Raw genomic sequence first — 22,974 nt, 5'->3', positions numbered from 1 at the left:
CCATATCCACAGGATAAACAGATTTATAAAGGCGGAACAAACTGAGTGTCCTTCTTACTCATGGTTTGATGATTCGTATATTGTGATAGTGAGGAACATCAGTATAGGTTGGGACATGGAACTTGTCTGTCCCTATTCAATCCCAAAAACTACCCCTGCCTACAGGCAGAGTACCCACCCCGAAAGGGGCAACCCCACTTCTCGGTGGCTAAGCCCTCTCTGGTACCTGGTAATATCCTGTCTGATAGAAAAAAAAAATTGTCCCAAAAATAAGACAAAAATAGATGAAACACGTCCTTAGTATAAATCCAAAAATCCCCAAAAGGTCCATAGTATCAATACAAGCGTTCCGATGCTGCGTTCTCCCAGCATCCGGCTGGTTCTTCAGGGGACAAAAAAAAAAATCATTCTGGACACCAAAACCAAAACAAAAAGCAGGTATTGTCCTATAATATTGACCACTGCATGCTTGGCAACCCAACTACTAAATATATGGCAACCTCTGGTTAGGGATTTTTTAAGAAGCCTCAGCTCAAATATGGATGGGCTATTGGATGTCAGGCGTCATCAATCATCAAACCGTGAGTAAGAAGGACACTCAGTTGGTCCAGCCTTTATAAATCTGTTTATCCTGTGGATATGGTTACTAGAGATGAGTAGAATTTTCAAAAATTCGATTGGCATTTTCAAAAATTCGATTGGCCGGTCGTCAAATTTTTCAGAAAAAATTTGGTTCGATCCGAATATATTCGCGGCGAATTATGTTAAAAAACAGCTATTTCCTGGCTGTAGAGAGCCTTTATAGTGGTGTAAAACACTGTGCCTTGAAGTAACACGCATAGGGAGTCTGCTGTGGTAGTGAAACAATACTGTGAGTCCGTATGACATGCAGATGACAGGTGTCGCTCTTAGAATCACTGCACACTTCACTTATTTGGGCAGTTACTGGGCCAAAACCGACCAAATAACTCAAAAGTAAACTCAGCCTTACAGGTCGATGTTAGCGTCAAGAAGAAACGCACTCATTTTACACCATACTCAGCTGATTCCATATAGATGTCTACAGAACCTGTTCTATTAAACGCTTATACAAGTAGAGCCCCCCGACAGAGTGGAGAGGGTGTCAGCAGTAAGTTTGTGTTGACGTCACTGATTAATTTGCCCTTCCTCTAATCCATCAGAACAATAACCCCCAAAAAAACGGATCCTGTCTGTGGAGCATCCGCCTTCACTCGGTCAGCATTTGCTTAATAATTCATCAGTATTGCTAATGGCAAGAAAACAGGAGTGGATGTAAAACAGAGATGATACGTGAATGGAATATTTGCATGTCTTCTGTGTTTTGTACCCACTCCTGCTTTTGGCTACCAAATCATAAGCCAGCAGCAGCATCAGTAGGAGCCCACAGAATGGCACAATGACAGAGTTTGGAGGTGGCGGCGGCAGCAGCATCAGGAGGAGGCCACAGGGTGGCACAATGACCGAGTGTGGAGGTGGCGGCAGCATCAGGAGACCACAGAGTGGCAAGGTGACATAGTGTGGAGGTGGCAGCAGCATTAGGAGGCCACAGCATGAGGAGGCCACAGAGTGGCACGACGACGAGAGATTGCGGATGTGGCAGCAGCATGAGGGGGCCAGAAAGTGGCACAACGACGAGAGATTGTGGAGGTGGCAGCAGCATGAGGAGGCCACAGAGTGGCCGCTTCGTCTATTCATTTATAGGGAAAATGGAACAGAATAGAAGGTTAACATTTCTCAACTTTACAAAGTGTTGCTTAAAACACAATTTAATAATACACGTTCTCCGGCACAATAGACTTGGCAAATTGATTGCCCGTGAATTTCCCTCGAAGATTGGAATAATATATTGGTGAATTTAAGTTTACTTTCTTATAATTTTAACCACCTCACATCCACTTATAGGATATAAACGTCCTATGGGCGGATGCTTATCTCTGAATGGACGTTCTGGAACGTCCATTCAGAGATGGCAGCTGCACGCTAATCGTGACGTCAGTGACAGCAGGTCAACCCAGAGAGAAGGCAGGGACAGTTCTTCCATAGACCTCTATCAGCCCTGCACTGAGGCTGTACATCCTCTCTGGGGGGTGTATTTCCCCTGTAACTGGGGCTACTATGTCAGCCCCAGTTACAGGAGAAATCAATAGTGGGAAAAAAATAAGTGAAGTTAAAATGTCCCCCAGAGGCCTTGTATGACCTTATGGGAGACGCAAAGTGTAAAATAAAAATAAATAAATAACTAAAGTGTTTAAAAAAAATAAAAAAAAGGTTTCACATGTTAAAAAAAAAAATATATATATATATTCCCAGTTAAGTAATAAAAATAAAAAAATAATTATATATATATATATATATATATATATATATATATATATATATATATATATATAGACATATTTGGTATTGCCGGGTCTGTAATGTCCTGCTCTATAAATATATAACATGATCCACCTTGTTCGATAAAGACCATAAAAAATAAAAAATAAAAACAGTGCCAAAAAATCCATTTTTGTCACCTTACATCACAAAAAATGCAACACCAAGCGATCAAAAAGGCGTATGCCCCCCAATATAGTACCAATCAAACCGTCATCTCATACTGCAAAAATGAGACCCTAACTAAGACAATCGGTCAAAAAAAAAAAAAAAATCAGACAATGGAGACACTACAACTTTTTTTTTTTGTTTCAAAAATGCTATTATTGTGTAAAACTTAAATAAATAAGAAAAAGTATACATATTAGGTATTGCCACGTCCGTAACGATCTGCTCTATAAAAGTGTCACATGATCTAACCCCTCAGGTGAACGCTGTAGCACCTTCTGATGTCTCTCCCTGCACTAAGATGCTGTGCAATGATTCCTCTATATCCTTTCCCTGCACTTATAAATCGTTTTTTCATTTTTTTTCCCCACAATCAGGTTTTTCCAATTACTGTCCCTAGCGCCTTCTCACGTCTGTCCCTGCACTCAGAAAGCTTGAAAATGTCTGACTGTAAGATGGCCGCCGTATTTGTAGGGCTGTGACATTACAGGGCTGGCTTGCTGCTGATTGGCTGCATGCATGGCATTATGGGTCAGCCCGCCTTCCCAGACTTCCTTGCCCCATGTCCTCACATGTGTAGCCGCCATTTTAGGAAAAATTGTGATTCGTTACCCGAAGCACGAGGAAATTCACATTCGTCGCAAATCAAATTTTTCCTGAAATTCGGATCGAATTCCACTTCATCTGAATCGATTCGCTTATCTCTAATGGTTACTATATGATCAAGATATTTCTGATTGATAATGTACAATCCAGTAGGAGCATTCTATATGTTTCAATTAACCGATAAAAAGTTATATTTTATGAAGGGAAGGGTTAATAATTTGTTGGTTGTGTTCATTTCTTGGAAGATGATGAAAAGGGGAAAAAACCATTACAAACATAAAAGTTTGTAATAGTAGCGTACAGTACAATAGCGTACAGTACAATAAAATAGCAGTAATAATGTATGGAAAGGAAATCCAATAATCCATTCTGCCATTTATTTTAAATAGGTGGTTTCATCACAGGTTGGACAAGTTGTGGATCCAGATCCCACCCCTCCAGTAAACAGCTGAAATGTAATATTAGGTGGCGACCATTTATTATGCAGTTTTCAAACCAGTTTTTTTTTATTAGACAAAACCTAAGAGCCAAGGGTGTACACAGATCTCATAATACTTAGTATGGGTGGTACTGCCCACTTTCCCAGTTTTCATGCGTCAAACATTCCTAGGTAATGCATAGTGCAAAGTACAACTCGCCAGATTTCTGAGAGATTTGCTATTTTTTTTAATAAGCAGAGGAAATTTTATATATAAAAATCAAATAAAAATGTAACGCCCCCCCCCCTCACCTACTTAACCACTTAAGGACCGCAGGTTTATACCCCCTAGTGACCAGGCCCTTTTTTACAAATCGGCACTCCACAACTTTAGCGGTTTATTGCTCGGTCATGTAACTTACCACCCAAATGAATTTTACCTCCTTTTCTTCTCACTAATAGAGATTTCATTTGGTGGTATTTCATTGCTGCTGACATTTTTACTTTTTTTGTTATTAATCGAAATTTACCGATTTTTTTTGCAAAAAAATGAAATTTTTCACTTTCAGTTGTAAAATTTTGCAAAAAAAAACGACATCCATATATAAATTTTTCTCTAAATTTATTGTTCTACATGTCTTTGATAAAAAAAAAATGTTTGGGTAAAAAAAAAAAAATGGTTTGGGTAAAAGCTATAGCGTTTACAAACTATGGTACAAAAATGTGAATTTCCGCTTTTTGAAGCAGCTCTGACTTTCTGAGCACCTGTCATGTTTCCTGAGGTTCTACAATGGCCAGACAGTACAAACACCCCACAAATGACCCCATTTCGGAAAGTAGACACCCTAAGGTATTCGCTGATGGGCATAGTGAGTTCCTAGAATTTTTTATTTTTTGTCATAAGTTAGCGGAACATGATGATTTTTTTTTTTTTTTCTTACAAAGTCTCATATTCCACTAACTTGTGACAAAAAATAAAAACTTCCATGAACTCACTATGCCCATCACGAAATACCTTGGGGTGTCTTCTTTCCAAAATGGGGTCACTTGTGGGGTAGTTATACTGCCCTGGCATTTTAGGGGCCCGAATGCGTGAGAAGTAGTTTGAAATCAAAATCTGTAAAAAATGGCCGGTGAAATCCGAAAGGTGATCTTTGGAATGTGGGCCCCTTTGCCCACCTAGGCTGCAAAAAAGTGTCACACATGTGGTATCGCCGTACTCAGGAGAAGTTGGGCAATGTGTTTTGGGGTGTCATTTTACATATACCCATGCTGGGTGAGATAAATATCTCGGCAAAAGACAACTTTTCCCATTTTTTTATACAAAGTTGGCATTTGACCGAGATATTTCTCTCACCCAGCATGGGTATATGTAAAATGACACCCCAAAACACATTCCCCAACTTCTCCTGAGTACGGCGATACCACATGTGTGACACTTTTTCGCAGCCTAGATGCGCAAAGGGGCCCACATTCCTTTTAGGAGGGCATTTTTAGACATTTGGATCCCAGACTTCTTCTCACGCGTTAGGGCCCCTAAAATGCCAGGGCAGTATAAATACCCCACATGTGACCCCATTTTGGAAAGAAGACACCCCAAGGTATTCAATGAGGGGCATGGCGAGTTCATAGAAAAAAAAAAAATTTGCCACAAGTTAGCGGAAATTGATTTTTTTTAGTTTTTTCTCACAAAGTCTCCCTTTCCGCTAACTTGGGACAAAAATTTCAATCTTTCATGGACTCAATATGCCCCTCAGCGAATACCTTGGGGTGTATTCTTTCCGAAATGGGGTCACATGTGGGGTATTTATACTGCCCTGGCATTTTAGGGGCCCTAAAGCGTGAGAAGAAGTCTGGAATATAAATGTCAAAAAAAATTTACGCATTTGGATTCCGTGAGGGGTATGGTGAGTTCATGTGAGATTTTATTTTTTGACACAAGTTAGTGGAATATGAGACTTTGTAAGAAAAAAATTAAATAAAAAATTTCCGCTAACTTGTGCCAAAAAAATGTCTGAATGGAGCCTTACAGGGGAGTGATCAATGACAGGGGGGTGATCGGGGAGTCTATATGGGGTGATCACCCCCCTGTCATTGATCACCCCCCCTGTAAGGCTCCATTCAGACGTCCATATGTTTTTTACGGATCCACGGATACATGGATCGGATCCGCAAAACACATACGGACATCTGAATGGAGCCTTACAGGGGGGTGATCAATGACAGGGGGGTGATCACCCCATATAGACTCCCTGATCACCCCCTGTCATTGATCACCCCACTGTCATTGATCACCCCCCTGTAAGGCTCCATTCAGATGTCCGTATGTGTTTTTCGGATCCGATCCATGTATCAGTGGATCAGTAAAAATCATACGGACGTCTGAATGGAGCCTTACAGGGGGGTGATCAATGACAGGGGGGTGATCAATGACAGGGGGGTGATCAGGGAGTCTATATGGGGTGATCACCCCTGTCATTGATCACCCCCCTGTAAGGCTCCATTCAGACGTCCGTATGTGTTTTGCGGATGCGATCCATGTATCAGTGGATCCGTAAAAATCATACGGACGTCTGAATGGAGCCTTACAGGGGGGTGATCAATGACAGGGGGGTGATCAGGGAGTCTATATGGGGTGATCACCCCCGTCATTGATCACCCCCCTGTAAGGCTCCATTCAGACGTCCGTATGTGTTTTGCGGATCCGATCCATGTATCAGTGGATCCGTAAAAATCATACGGACGTCTGAATGGAGCCTTACAGGGGGATGATCAATGACAGGGGGGTGATCAGGGAGTCTATATGGGGTGATCACCCCCCTGTCATTGATCACCCCCCTGTAAGGCTCCATTCAGACGTCCGTAAGTTATTTACGGATCCACGGATACATGGATCGGATCCGCAAAACACATACGGACATCTGAATGGAGCCTTACAGGGGGGTGATCAATGACAGGGGGGTGATCAATGACAGGTGGGTGATCAATGACAGGGGGGTGATCAGGGAGTCTATATGGGGTGATCACCCCCCTGTCATTGATCACCCCCCCTGTAAGGCTCCATTCAGACGTCCGTATGTTTTTTACGGATCCACGGATACATGGATCGGATCCGCAAAACACATACGGACATCTGAATGGAGCCTTACAGGGGGGTGATCAATGACAGGGGGGTGATCACCCCATATAGACTCCCTGATCACCCCCTGTCATTGATCACCCCCCTGTAAGGCTCCATTCAGATGTCCGTATGTGTTTTGCGGATCCGATCCATGCATCAGTGGATCCGTAAAAATCATACGGACGTCTGAATGGAGCCTTACAGGGGGGTGATCAATGACAGGGGGGTGATCAGGGAGTCTATATGGGGTGATCACCCCCGTCATTGATCACCACCTGTAAGGCTCCATTCAGACGTCCGTATATGTTTTGCGGATCCGATCCATGTATCAATGGATCCGTAAAAATCATACGTACGTCTGAATGGAGCCTTACAGGGGGGTGATCAATGACAGGGGGGTGATCAGGGAGTCTATATGGGGTGATCACCCCAGTCATTGATCACCCCCCTGTAAGGCTCCATTCAGACGTCCGTATGTGTTTTGCGGATCCGATCCATGTATCAGTGGATCCGTAAAAATCATACAGACGTCTGAATGGAGCCTTACAGGGGAGTGATCAATGACAGGGGGGTGATCAATGACAGGGGGGTGATCAGGGAGTCTATATGGGGTGATCACCCCCGTCATTGATCACCACCTGTAAGGCTCCATTCAGACGTCCGTATGTGTTTTGCGGATCCGATCCATGTATCAATGGATCCGTAAAAATCATACGTACGTCTGAATGGAGCCTTACAGGTGGGTGATCAATGACAGGGGGGTGATCAATGACAGGGGGGTGATCAGGGAGTCTATATGGGGTGATCACCCCCGTCATTGATCACCCCCCTGTAAGGCTCCATTCAGACGTCCGTATGTTTTTTTACGGATCCGATCCATGTATCAGTGGATCCGTAAAAATCATACGGATGTCTGAATGGAGCCTTACAAGGGGGTAATGAATGACAGGGGGGGGTGATGAATGACAGGGGGGTGATCAGGGAGTCTATATGGGGTGATCAGGGGTGATCAAGGGTGATCAAGGGTGATCAAGGGTGAATAAGGGGTTAATAAGTGACAAGGGGGGTTGTAGTGTAGTGGTGCTTGGTGCTACATATTGCTGAGCTGCCTGTGTCCTCTGGTGGTCGATCCAAACAAAAGGGACCACCAGAGGACCAGGTAGCAGGTATATTAGACGCTGTTATCAAAACAGCGTCTAATATACCTGTTAGGGGTTAAAAAAATCACATCTCCAGCCTGCCAGCGAACGATCGCCGCTGGCAGGCTGCAGATCCACTCGCTTACCTTCCGTTCCTGTGAACGCGCGCGCCTGTGTGCGCGCGTTCACAGGAAATCTCGGCTCACGCAAGATGACGCCAATCGGCGTTAGCGTAGCCTGGGAGAGCCGCCGCAATGACGCCTTTCGGCGTTAGGTGTGCGGCAAGAGGTTAATTCTAAAAAGTGGAACAGGTTCTTCATAAACATGGTTCTCAGTCTGAACAGCATATTGGTACGAATACTTTAATTAATCTCCCCCATCATACAGTTCCATGCCTCCTGCTAACCCTTCATGTACAGTTGTGTTCAAAATAATAGCAGTCAGACATCACTAACCTGATCAATCACTGTTTTTAATAGAAATTATATTTCTACATGGCAAATAATTTACTAGCAGGTGTAGTAGAGTAATAGAAGCCCAACAGACCCAACAGTCATGACATGCATGCTGCTGATTCTCTGTAATTGAATCACTAATTGAAAGGGGCATGTTCAAAATAATAGAAGTGTGGAGTTCAATGAGTGAGGTCATTCATTCTTTGAAAAACAGGTGGCAATTATTGCCCTTATTTAAGGAAGGAAGGCAGCAAATGTACATGCTGGTTACAGTGCATTTCTCTCTGAAATTCTGGGGAAAATGGGTTGTTCCAGACATTGTTCAGAAGAACAGCGTACCTTGATTAAAAAGTTGATTGAAGAGGGGAAAACATATAAATAAGTGCAGAAAATGATAGGCTGCTCAGCTAAAATGATCGCAAATGCTTTAAAATGGCAACCAAAACCTGAAAGACGTGGAAGAAAGCGAAAAACTACCATTCGAATGGATAGAAGAATAGCCAAAATGGCAAGAACTCAGCCAACAATCAGCTCCAGGAAGATCAAAGAAGGTCTAAAGTTACCTGTGAGTACTGTTACAATTAGAAGATACCTATGTGAAGCCAAGCTATCTGCAAGAAGCCCCCGCAAAGTCCCACTGTTGAAAAAAAGACATGTGCTGAAGAGGTTACAATTTGCCAAAGAGCACATTGACGGCCTAAAGAGACATTTTGTGGACTGATGAAAGTAAGATTGTTCTTTTTGGGTCTAGTGGCCGGAGACAGTTTGACAAACGACCCCCAAACACTGAATTCAAGCCACGGTACACTGTGAAGACAGTGAAGCATGGTGGCGCAAGCATCAGGATATGGGGATGTTTCTCATACTACGGTGTTGGGCCTATTTATCGCATACCAGGGATCTTGGATCAGTTTGAATACATCAGAATACTTGAAGAGGTCATGCTGCCTTATGCTGAAAAGGAAATGCCCTTGAAATGGGTGTTCCAACAAGACATCGACCCCAAACACACCAGTAAACGTGCAACATCTTGGTTCCAGACCAACAAGATTGACGTTATGGAGTGGTCAGCCCAATCCCCGGATCTTAATCCAATAGAAAACTTGTGGAGTGACATCAAAAATGCAGTTTCTGAGGCAAAACCAAGAAACAGAGAAGAACTGTGGAATGTAGTCCAATCATCCTGGGCTGGAATACCTGTTCACAGGGGCCAGAAGTTGGTTGACTCCATGCAACACAGATGTCCAGCATTTCTCAGAAACAGCGGTTATACAACTAAATATCAGTGAAGTGATTCAACGGAAAGCAAAATCTTCAAACATTTTTCAGTTTATATAGTGAATGCTAATTTTTGTGACCAGTCTAATATTCACTTTTCTTCAATTTGTTTAGAGGAACAACACAAATTTGATATATTTTTCTTCATGTTTTGATTTGGAATAGAATGTGCAGTGTTCCCAATGCATTTGTAGAAATAGAAGCTATTAGAAGGATTTTGAGCTTTATTCACTTTTTAAACACACTGCTATTATTTTGAACAAAACGGTATTATATTAATAAAACCGGCTCCATGTGGCCTCCACTAGGGGGAGCTCAGTGCACTGGGATGTATACACTTTATGACGGCCATTATGACCATAACCGGTATTATTTAGTGTCAGGACTCGTCTTACAGAGATCGCCTTGACGTCCGGCAGACGGGCTCAAATGGTTTTGTACAAAATGCATTTGCCAAGCATCTCACTTTATAAATAAGCGTAGCATTAGTACTATAATATTTTTTGTGACTATGGCATTATTGTACTTTATCTGGTTTGCAGGGTGCTGCTGCATTGTCTCTTTTTCTCTATGTTTTCAGCCATGGCAGTGCGCACCTGCGCATTGGGAGGTGCTGACTAACCCCCTTTTCTTTACTGGAATGTATACAGCTACCATTGACTGCAAGGGTAGCCTTAAAAATCTCTTTTCACTGAGATCTCTCTAGTGGCAACTTATGGAAAATGAGGTGAACCTACGTCAATGCCCAGCCCCTCCTTTCTTGAGCCCCATAGCAGTCGCATGGCCGCCTCCATGGAAGTTACACCAAAAAGGCGAATAAAGTATAAAGAAAAGGCAGACGGTTCTTCTCTCTTTTCTATCCACTGCGGTGTTTGGCTCAAAAACGGAAAAAAGAAAATCAGATATTGCGTCGAGTACTGCGTGTGTGAATGCAGCCTTATAATTTCAGCAGTTGGGTGTACTGTATATGTATCTGTAGTGTGCTATGCATCCAAGAACCGCACAGCAAAACAGCACGTGGCTTTACCACAAATTGCAGTGGTTTTCAGCCACGAGGCTTGCACATATTTCTGTTACATTTTGTATAAATGAACTGGGCTTCACTCAGCGCTCAGGATATTGTCTCCCCAACGTGGGAGAGCATTCAGACCACTGGGGCACATTTACCAACCATTTTACGCTGCTCTTAGTTTACCCCCTGAGCTGCCATTAGATTTGTCAAATTTAGGGATGGCCTAGTTTTTTGCTAATAGTTACGCCCGTTTCCAGACGTAAATATTAGTAAATTTGCTGGGGTTGGAGTCTCGGCCCCCGACACACCCCCACTAAGCCTCGACACGTCCAACTAGCGGACGCGGCATAAAACTAGCCGTGCAACGAAATATTGCCACATGGGCAGAAAAAAAAAGGGGATTTGGGACTATGTTACGCCTAAAATTGTCGCAAGTCCATTAGTAAATGTGCCCCAGCGTTTGATAACTCAGAATTCATCCTAAACATGGACAACTGACAACGACACAACTCTGATGCACTGTAAAGCTATGTCCACACTCCTGGATCCATACATTGCATTCTTGCTGCCGCACATGTGCATGGTGCAGTACTGTACATCTGCAGTGTTTTACAGCAGAAGCAATAAGGAGTAGAATTTAAGAAATCTCATCCATGGATTAGAAAAATCCCTAAAATAGTGTAAATCCATCTGCACTGACGACTTTAAATCCACAGTATGCCAATTTATGCTGCAGACTTCCGCCATGGTGCAAAGCGGCAGTGCACGCACAGAGGCTCTGCTGCTTCTACATGAGCTGCGCAGATGCTGACTGTGCATGCGCCTCTCACGTCTGGGTACACCCAAAAGTATAGCGGTGTATATACAGTTGGCATCTGCATCGCGTGCGCTGTCACTTCGAGCCACAGTGCAGGCACAAGATTGACAGGGGAGGTCTAGCCCCAGCAAGCAAAGGCGCGGGAGGGGGGGGTAACGCCCCGCAAGTGGGCATTACCACTCTTTTCACCCCATCGCTATCCTATGCTGTACCCTGTGACATCCTGCATATTTATTGCCATGTCCTGCAAAATGTGTATGTATTTCCTTGCAAATAACTATATAAGTGTAATGTACCTGGTTCATCAGCAGATGGCGGCAATCTTGCCAGAGCTAGTTTCCCTGGAGTGGAACCTTCTAGTCCATTCCAGCCCTCTCTAGAGAGGGAGGAGTTAGTTAGAGGTTAGGTCAGAGTACCCCCTGGATGAGGAAGGAGTAGGCCCTCGTCCCTTCTGGACAAGCCTGCAGAAGACTAGAGTACCCCCTGGAAGGGGAGGCTGTGTGTCGGCCAGCAGAGCACTGTCTGCTCTGCTGGGCCTAAGGGCCCATGCTACGAGCTTCAGAGCCAGGAGGAAAGATTCCCTGGATAACACAAAAGATAAAGATAAGAGATACAGATCAAGATAAAGATAAAGTCAGACTACAGAAAGCTAAGTTCAGCAGAAGAGAGAAAGTTCCTATTTGTCCCAGCTAACATAGCAGAGCTGAGGAGTTCAGATGTAGCAGAGCCGATTGTGTTAGCCTGCCAAATTAAGGCCAAAACCTGCTGAGAGCCAAGATAAAGTTTGGAAGATTGTTCCTTGATGAAAGTTTATTCAAGTAAAGCTGTGTTCACCTACAATAAAAGTCTGATTTCAAGTTCTTTCACCCTCATCCTTAACCAACTAACCATTTCAGTTGCACCGCTGTGGACGACTACGCCTGGGGTTCCGGATATCCAGGTAGGAGCACCATGACAGGTGCAAAAGCCGCACCTAAAGGGACACTATAGGCAACCCTTACACCGCTCTGGCATTCCTACACCTGGGTACCACCAGTGCCAACTACTTAGGGGGACCTAGTCCCTCGCTGCTGAAATGCAACTGGAGTCTCTTGAGCATTGGGACCAGCTCAAGGAGGCTGATTTTTGAATAAATATGATTGTCTGAGTTGATTCGCCGATTACTAGGGCAAACACAACCTTATGAACATGCCCTCAGGCTACCTGCACACGTTGTGGATCATCATGAGCAGATTCTCGTGCAGAAAAAACGCAGCATAATACAGCACCAGCAAAGTGTATGAGATTCTAAAATCCACACCATGTTAATTTTTTGTGCGGTTCCTTTGTGCAGATTTCACCCTTTTCAATGCAAGCGTGAGACCTGCGACAAAACTGCATCAAATCCACACCAAAAACCTCAAGTAACACATGGTTTTTGGTGCAGAACCCACAGAAATCTGCACAAAAATCCATCCAGACTTTCTGCAAGACACCAAACTGTAGATTTTGCTGGGGATTTTGCATGCGCAAATCTTGCAAACTTGACACAGATTTCACCTTCTAAATTGGGGTGAAATTCTTGCTGGAGATCTGTAGTATTAGGCTGGTTCCACACTAGCATTCGACATCTCCGGCAGGCCTGCCGGATGCTACCTGATGGCTGGACCCATTAATGGAGACCGAAGGAGATCCGTCCGCAACCCAGCAAATATGCTGAAAATTTGCGTTTTCATCCAGCCGATTCTCACCATATTTTCCCGGGTTGCGGCCGGATCTCAGCTGGTCCCCATGATAGTTAATGGGGCCGGACGGCAACGCGGTAGCTTCCGGCAATGCAAGAACTTAGAGAAATCTGGCAGGCTGTCCCCTGCCAGAACAGCCTGCTGGATCAAAAAGTCCTTCACATGTTTCAGAGATCTTTTTAAGGAAAAACGGATGGTTTTGCACACAAGTTCAATCAGTTTTTTTCTGGGATTGTGTTCAGTGTTGGCATTTTTCCTGTCCAGATTGTATCTGGATTGCATTCGTTTTTCATGTGCGTGAAGAAAAACTTAAGAATAACAATCTACATTTCTAGCAACCATCAGTGAAAAGCGTATTGCACCTGGATTGCGAGCCCCCTTCACTTCTAAGAAGCCAGGGCTGCGTGAAAAAATGCACAATATAGAACATGCTGCGATTTTTCCTGAACGCAAAGATATTGCGTGATATCTGGAGCTAGAACGCGCACATGTGAAACAGGCCTAAATTTCCGTGGGCTTCTGGGTCTGTGTCTCCGCGCTGCAAAAGATTGGACATGTCCTATCTTTTTCAGCATCTTGTGAATAGCTGACCCATTGAAGTCAATGGCATTGCAATACGGAGTGCACAAGGTCAGTGCCCCTGTTTTGCGAATCCGCGGTTTGCTCTCCACCACGCGTTATGAATGTAGCCTGAGAACGAGTTTGAAATACTTTTTATAGAAGAACTAAGGGCTTGTCTTATATGCTCTTGAGATCTGTAGGTTCTATTTCTTACAGACAAAGCAGCAATTGTTACTGAGGGAATGTGCAGAAGGCGATTGTGTAACGCTCCTGTCTCTTTAAGGGAGCGTCATCCTGCCTGCGCCTCAGGTGTGCTTGTGTCTGGGCGATCTTGTGAGACAATTCATCACTCAGATCAGGAGGTGATGCTACAATGTCTCCCATTCATTAGAATTCTGCAACATTGTAGCAGAGAAAGGGGAAATATTTATGAGCCAAATCTAGTTACCTGCGGGGGGGGGGGGGGGGGGGCAGGAGAACCATCAACAGAAGGGTCTTTTAAATGCTTTAAAAAGGGTCTTAGAAAATGACACACAGATATGTACGTTTTTTAATGTTAAAATGTCGCACAACATGCCTGTTGCGACTTTTTTGCAACATGTAGGAGAAGTGATCGACGAACATCGGCCGGTACAGTTCGCGAACGCGCATTCGCGATCAAATGTTCGCAAACCGTGCGTTCGCGGTGGGCCCCATTCACTTTAATGGCAGACGAACCTGAGAAACCTTCAGGTCATATTTGCAGCCACCAAATACAAACTATGAGTGCACAAATAGTCCCACAACATGGACAGTGATATACCAGAGGGGGATCATTGGCAAAAATTCCCACAAAAAATATGCATTTTAATCAGGGGCCATTTTTATGCGTCTTAAAGAGAAACTCTCAAAAATGTTGCCTGCTGAAGCCTAGAATTTTTTTTATTTCCTATCGGTTTGATGTATACAAATGTGCAGCACTCCACGTTTTTGTATCCTGCAGAGTCTATTAAAAAAAATGCATACGTTAACGTAAATCTTTTTTCTACAATGGAACTGTATGGTGAACGGACGCCACTGTACGGCATCAGTCTGAGGCATCTGTTAACGTATACATTGTTTGTATGCATTAAATGGATGACAAAAATAGTATGTGAACCCCAGCCCTAGTGTCAGAATAAGCACCAATACACAGCGGAGCCGCGTGGCGGAGAGGGGCGGCCGCCATGTACTGACAGAGCGCTACCTGGTCCTGGTGGTCAGGGATGAGGACTGTTTCCCAAGGATCATTTTCTACTGGGAAATACAGGGCACAGTATAATACACTAGAATCTATATAATATAAAGATATTACCCCCGAATAATAATACAATTAGGTGGTCATTTATTATATAGAAATACATCTATGTTAGGCGTATTTCTGACACAGATTGCGGTGCAAAGACCCTTAGCACCGCAATCTGCATATTTTTCACGCTCATGCCAGGTCTAAAAAAGGATGGCGTGGGCAGGGAAAGGGATACAGTTATGGCCATCCAGTTATTGGATACCACCCCCATACATTGACCGGATAACACCTCTGTACAGTGACCGGATAACACTGCCATACCGTGACCGTATAAGAGGGCACAGTACAGGGAATGACTAGGGACACTGCACAGGGTGTGGTAAGAGGGCACAATGCAGGGTATAAGGGGGCACAGTATGGGGTGGGGGGCACAGTCACATGACCCTGTGACATTAGAAGGTCCTTATGGTGAATGCAGTTCATACGCCACCATAATGAGAGGCAGTGAGACAGGGGTGTGATTATGTGGCTAGAGATAAAAAATTTAACTGTCAGCCAGTACAGGCCCCAAAAATTAGGCAATAGGCATGCACCTGACAGCAAAGAACTTTGTATTCTGTGGCTGGAGGTGCATTAGGCGGTCACAGGATAAATATGTAACTGTCGGCCAGTGCAGGCCCCAAAAATTAGGCATTCACCTGGCATAAAAGGCCTTTTATGCCACTGTATATACATAAGGCAAGGACCATTCTTTGTTCTGGGTGGTGGCGGACATGTGTGGGCTGGCATGAGGAAACTCAACTACACATGGTCATCATAGGTGTTGAATTCCTCCAAGATCCATGCCTTATTCATTTAAAAAAAATGTGAGGTAGTCTACACTGTCGTGAGCTAGGCGAGTGCGCTTATTGGTCACGATCCCTTCTGCTGCGCTGAACGTCCTTTCGGACAGGAAACTTGACGAGGGGCAAGCCAAGAGTTCCATGGCAAATTGTGCCAGCTCTGGCCACAGGTCAAGCCTGCACACCCAGTAATCCAGGGGTTCCTCGCTTCTCAGTGCGTCCACATCGGCCGTTAACCCGATGTAGTCGGACACCTGTCGGTCTAGGCGTTCCCTGAGGCTGGATCCGGAGGGCGGCTGTCGATGGGTTGGCTGAAAGAATGATCTCATATCCGAAGTGACCAACACATCTTCAAACTGCCCTCTTTTTGCAGGCGCGGTAGGATTGGTACTCACACCTGTTTCGCTGTGGGTGGAAATTCCTCTGCCAGCTCCCGCAACAGCAGAATGCAGCATCTCACGCAGCAAGGCCTAGAAATGCTGCATTCTGCCAGCCCTCTGTGATGCTGGTAACATGTCCGCCATTTTGTGTTTGTACCGGGGGTCTAAGTACGTCGCCACCCAGTACTGGTCCTTGCCCTTTATGCTTTTTATACGGGGGTCCCTCTTCAAACACTGGAGCATGAAGGCCCCCAATTGCACTAAATTGGAAGCGGTGGAGCGCCCTGGCTCCTGCTCATCGCCCAGGAGAATGTCGTCCTCGGTCTCCTCCCCCCAGCTACGGACAACACCAGGGATCCCAGAAATGTTTAAAGCCTGCTCTTCTTGCTCCTCCTCCTCCTCCCCCAGCCACCATCCTCCTCCTCTTCAGAGTCCTGCTGACTCTCAGATGGAGTAGCCCCCCCCTGGGAATTCATTCAGCATTACGACTTCCTCATCTTCCTGCTCCTCGACGGCTTGATCAATGACACGAAGCAATACACATGACCGTGCTTTTTGTCCGCATCCGTATGTCCGTTCCATTGCATCTGCAAAAATATAGAACACTTCATATTCTTGTCCATTTTACAGACAAGGATAGGACTGTTCTATTATGGGCCGGATGTTCTGTTCCGCAAAATGCGGAAGGCACACGGCCGGTATCCGTGTTTTGCAGATCCTCACCTGCGGACCGCACAAACGGCTACGGCCGTGTAAATGAGCCCTAATGCGGTCAGTGGGAGCACTTCTGTATTGTAGGGCGATATATGAAAGATTACGCCCTTCTGTAATGTAGCGACTGCTTTTTATATGCAGTACAGCCTCATGCACACGTCCGAAGCGCACGGCGTCATAGCAACCAATGACGCCGTGCGCTCCTGCACTCTGCAGGAATCCAGGCCGGTATCTCACGGCATGAGGCTTAATACGTCTGATTAAATAATCAGTAGAGGCAATATGGTACTGTAAGGCAGTATGGAAATTGTAGTTCCACCTTTTAATTTGATTATATAGTGACTGCTTCTAATATACGATTATTAAAGGGGTCCCCTACTTTTCTCCATTTATACATTCGGCCTGGGACAGCTCATAGAGGCCCATCGCTTTCAATACCACCTCTATGCTGACGACACTTAAATCTGCCTCTTCGACCCAGATGTTGCTTCCCTCCTATCCAGAATCCCACCGTGTTTGTCGGCTATGTCTTTATTTTTCTCGTCCCGCTTCCTAAAACTCCTAAAGCCCCCCTACCTGACCTCTCCATTACAGTTAATAGTACAACGCTTTCTCCAGTCTCCCAGGCCCGATGCCTGGGGGGTAACATTGGAGTCTGCCCTGTCCTTTTAAGCCACACATCTAAACCCTCACCTCCACCTGTCGTTTTCAACTTAAGAACATCTCTCGTTCTCGCTCCTTCCTCATCCCTGAGTCAACTAAAATACTAGTGCATGCACCCATCATCTCCCGCCTGGACTACTGCAACATCCTCCTGTGTGACCTCCCATCCAGCACTCTCGCTGCCCTCCAATTTATTCTCAACTCTGCTGCCCGGTTAATCCATCTCTCCCCTCGTTTGTCCCCTCTGCTAATCTCTTCACTGGCTCCCCATTGCCCAGCGAATTCAGTTTAAAATACTTACAACTACATATAAGGCCGTCCACAACCTGTCCCCTCCTTATATCTCTGACCTGCTTTCTCGATACATCCCCACACGTAATCTCAGATCCTCACAGGACCTCCTCCTCAGTCCTCCTCTCATCTGTTCCTCATGCAATCGACTACAGGATTTCTCACGTGCCTCTCCCCTATTCTGGAACTCGCTACCCCAACACATCAGGCTCTCCCCCAACATGCAAACCTTCAACTGTAACCTGAAAACCCACCATTGCAGGAAAGCCTACCATCTGTAAAGCCTACCACCCCACAGCCACAAGAGCAGCCTATACCCTCACCTACTGTGTTCTCCCCTTCACTTATAGATTGTAAGCTCTTGCGGGCAGGGTCCTCTACCCCTCTGTACCAGGCTGTTAATAGTATCTTGTTTATTGTATTTTTAGATTTGTGTAACTCCTCTTAGATGTACAGCGCCATGGAATGAATGGCACTTTAAAATAAATAATAATAATAAATGGGTTATCACATGATTAATGTAAAAAATTAAAGTCCAATATGATATAGTACATGACAATCTTTTTCTAAGAAAGCTAGAACTAGCCCTGCATCTCAAATGGATCCAGAGCTCTCCCGATCCATTGCTCTGCTAGATTTATCTCAAGCTGGAAGCTCAGGGGCGTGTCCTTTCTCAGTAGGCGTGTCCTTTCTGCTGCAGCTGGTGGCAGTTGAAGGATGGAACTGAGCATTTGCTTCCATCTCAGTGAGTTGGACAGAGAAATTAGAAAAAGAGCAAACAGCAGGTGGCGCAGTACAGATAGATGTCAGTGAATAGTTTAGTGGCTATACAAAATTTTTTAATTACATGCAATTACAAAATTATTCATATCCAGGTGCTGGTTTGAAAACTGTAGAATATTATTTGTGGACAACCCTTTTAAGGTCCACACTTATCTGTCAGTGTAGGTACCGTGGCTTTATTGTACAAACAGGGTTAATAATTTCCCCCCTCTCTTGAGTTCTATGGTGGCCACTAGTTGTGCATCCACTACAGCTGTCAATGGAGATAATAAAGTACAATACAGGATGCTGGAGTATTATAATGAGTATTATGATTTCCAAGCAGGATCTTCTCCCAAGTCCCTGTATGACGTCCATACGGCTTAAAAGATCATATGGACAACCCCTCCTGAGCAATTTCCTTCCACTACTGTCTGTGCAGGTAACTTCTGTCATTGACATCTTCTGTATTCACATTGTCCTTTAAATTTCTTAGACATTAAGACCTTATTTACATCACAATCTCCTTCTGAGCAGCGATGGAACAGCCTGTGACTCAGGAACCCAGTCAGTCCTGTCATGTCACAGAATATGATTTACAATCTATTACTCACATAGGGAACCTGATAAAACTCAAAGGTCACACAGAGCTGACTAGTGGATTCATGGCATGTCAGATACTTGCATATGAATGAACACAAAGTACTGTTATTAATAAGCCTTATTGTCCAGCAGCTCAATTCATCTGTCTTGTGATTTTTGAGATGAGCACACACTGGGTTCATTTTGTCATCAGGTATAGACAAATTTTTGTAGAGCCACAAAGATCTGCAGGCAAATTCATCTACAATCAGTAAAGTTACGCTTCACTGTTGGTTGGGTCCTCGTGGGTGGGCCTAAGGTTAGAAGGAGCCATAAGCAGGACTTTAATTGGCTATGTCTCTACTTCTCCATTATAAAATAGGAAACACAAAGACAACTATGTGGCTCTCCTTAGGGATAATGACAAAAAAAAAAGAGATGCCACGAGCGCCAAGATACACAGTTCAAATTCACATAAGAAAAGAAATCACAGCACTCCAGGCGATTTCATTCAAGATGGTGGTTTATTCACCCATGTAAAGACAACAACGTTTCAGTCCAATAATAGAACCTTTATCAAGCCCTTGGCTGGAGTACTGTGGCTTATTCTTTGCTTAGATTAGTTAGATAGATAGAGAGATGAATGGAGGTGATCAGTTCTTAGGGTTGCACTGGCGGGAGGAGGCACTGAGTGCCTCTCTGCTGCGCTGCTCACATGATACCTCGTATTGCACAATTTCAGGAAGTAACAGGTAAGTTAGGTAACAACAGATTCTCTTATCATCCCAGTGACATTTACAACTGAGAACTGGAAGGGAAGGGCCCTGGCTCATATCAGATGAACATTTCGATCATGGAAGGAAGAAATATTGTAGTTCTTCAGACACAGACACAGCCATGATGCCGAATATCTGCAACAACGAAGCTTATGCCTTTAAAGTAAATCTGTCACCAGCGACCTTCCTATATGTTTGCATAGTAGACACATAGCTGTGGTCCTCCTGATTAAAACGCTGTTTTTGTTTTGTTGATCTGAGGCTCTGTTCCCAAGCTATTTTTCTTAATATGCAAATTAGCCCTTTGGTGCAATAAAGGTGTCACTCTTGCTCTTGCTGCACCCAAGCGCCACTCATTTCTGTGGCTAGACCCTCAAATACTGTTTTGCCTCTGCCTGGCCCTGTCAATCTAAGCAGCCATGGAGGGGCTGTCACAGAAACAGATGGAACGGTGACGCCCTCATTGCACCAAATATCTAATTTGCATATTAAGAAAAAGTCATAACTCTGGAACGGCGCCTCAGATCAACGAAAGGAAAACTACAGCTATGTGTCTATGCAAACAGTTGGGCAGGGAGGTCACCAGTCACCGATTCCCTTTAAGTCTTGGGCTATATGGCGACTTTGTTTGCGACACGCTTTGCATGGCCCCAGATCGCGGCGTAGCGCTGTCTGCCTTGCAGCTAATGAAAGTGAAGTGGGCAGCGCTGTGATGACAACATTTCAGTCCCCAAGAAATCGACCAGGTGTAACTCCAGCCTTAAATACATGAGCCTCATACTACAGGTGAAACTCGAAAAATTAGAATATCGTGCAAAACTCCATTTATTTCAGTAATGCAGCTTAAAATTAGAATTTTGTGAAAAGGTTCAATATTCTAGGCTCAAAGTGTCACACTCTAGTCAGCTAATTAATCCATACCCCCTGAGCAAGGGGTACCTCAAAATTGTGACTTTGGGGTTTCATAAGCTGTAAGCCATAATCATCCAAATTATAACAAATAAAGGCTTGATATATCTCGCTTTGCATGCAATGAGTCTATCTCATATGTTAGTTTCACCTTTTGCATTACTGAAGTTGCATTACTGAAATAAATGAACTTTGTATGATATTCTAATTTTTTCGAGTTTCACATGTATATCTTGCCCCAGCCTTAGGCCTTATTCACACTTTCAGTGTTCGGTCAGGTATTTCCATCATTTATTATGCGCCAAATCCAGATACAGGTCAACAAGGCTGGCGTCAGCACCCGGCATACCCGGGCAAGTGTCGGGGCCCACAGCTCCTGCGGAGGCCCACAGCACAGCTGCCAGAGGCCAGAAGCAATGAGCGCTTTCATCAATACAGATGGAAGCGCTCAGGTCCCCGTGCTCCTCCCCTCCTTCAGGCCATCGGCGCTCTGAATGGTGAAGCAAGAAGACTTCTCCCCGCTCCACCATTCATCCTGCAGACACAGATCACACTGCCGGTCTCTGTCCACACAGTGCTGCAGAGCGATCTGTGCCTGCAGAGAAGAGAGGAATGTGAGCTTCAGGAACGGGAGAAGGTGAGTAGTTACTGTGTTTTTTTGTTTTTAATACAGAGGGTGCACAGAGGGCTTTATTACTATGGAGCGGCCACAGAGGACTTTATTACTATGGAGGGGGCACACAGGACTTTATTACTATGGAGGAGGCAAAGAGGTCTTTATTACTATGGAGGGGGCATAGAGGACTGTATTACTATGGAGGGGGCACAAAGGACTTTATTACTATGGAGGGGGCACAGAGGACTTTTTTTTACTATGAAGGGGGCACAGAGGACCTTATTACTATGGAGGGGGCAGAGAAGACTTTATTACTATGGAGGGGGCACAGAGGACTTTATTACTAAGGAGAGGACACATAGATCTTTATTACTATGGAGGGGGCACAGAGGACTTTATTACTATGGAGGGGGCACAGAGGACTTTATTACTATGGAAGGGGCACAAAGGGCATTAGTACTCTGGAGGGGGCAAAGAGGGCATTACTAATGTGAAGGGGGCACAATGGGCATTTCTACTATGGAGGGGGCACAGAGCCAGAGGGCATTACTACAATGAAGGGGGCACAGTGGGCATTATTACTGTGAAGGGGCACAGTGGGCATTATTACTGTGAAGGGGGCACAATGGGGATTTCTACTATGAAGGGGGCACAATGGGGATTTCTACTATGAAGGGGGCTCAATGGGGATTATTACTATGAAGGGGCACAATGGGGATTATTACTGTGAATGGGGCACAATGGGGATTATTACTGTGAAGGGGGCACAGATAGGGCATTACAACTGTGAAATGGTCACAGAGAGGGCATGTGAGAGGGCGCAATGTGGGCATAACTACTGTGAGGGGGCACACATTTGTTCAAAACTACTGTGAAGGTTGTTCAATGAGGGCAATACTATTGTGAGGAGGAACAATTTTTATTAAAGTATTAGGTGGGGTGCCAGAGAAAGGACCCGCCCCGGGTGCCAAACACCGTAGGCACGCCACTAAAGCAGGGAACTATTTGCTCCCCGCTCCACCATTGAGCCACCAGCGCTCCACACCAGCAGCAGCATGATGTCCTCACACATGGTCCTGCTGATCTGTGTAGGAGGAGGAGCGGGGCAGGCTGGGAATCAGCCTCTGCTCCTCCTACACAGCAGCGCCATGTGTCACAGTATCCTGCTGCTGCTGATGGGGAGCGCAGATCATGGGAGGAGCCAGGTGATTAAGGCGAGGAGTATTTATTGCTTGTTTTTTTCACTTCCTGTGAAGGGGGCACTTCTGGGCATAACCACTGTGAAGGGGGCACTGGGCACATAGTTGGGCATATCCACCATAAGAGGGCACATATCTTGGCATATCTACTGTGAAGGGGGCACACATCTTGGCATATCAACTGTGAGGGGGCACATATTTTGGGATATCAACTGTGAAGGGGGCACATATCTTGGCATATGTACTGTGGAGGGCATATATCTTGGCATATGTACTG

At 44.8% G+C, this 22,974-nt stretch overlaps 1 protein-coding gene across 3 annotated transcripts in view; it reads right to left on the bottom strand.

The window, feature by feature from the left end:
- The window catches only part of CCDC68 (coiled-coil domain containing 68), a 57,112-nt gene that overhangs the window by 26,113 nt on the left and 8,025 nt on the right, over positions 1–22,974 (bottom strand). The window lies entirely within an intron of this gene.

This window comes from Bufo bufo, chromosome 2, assembly GCF_905171765.1.
Source record: "Bufo bufo chromosome 2, aBufBuf1.1, whole genome shotgun sequence".
NCBI lineage: Eukaryota > Metazoa > Chordata > Amphibia > Anura > Bufonidae > Bufo > Bufo bufo.
Note: the sequence above shows the minus strand (reverse complement) of the source record. Positions and strands in the feature narration are given on the sequence as shown.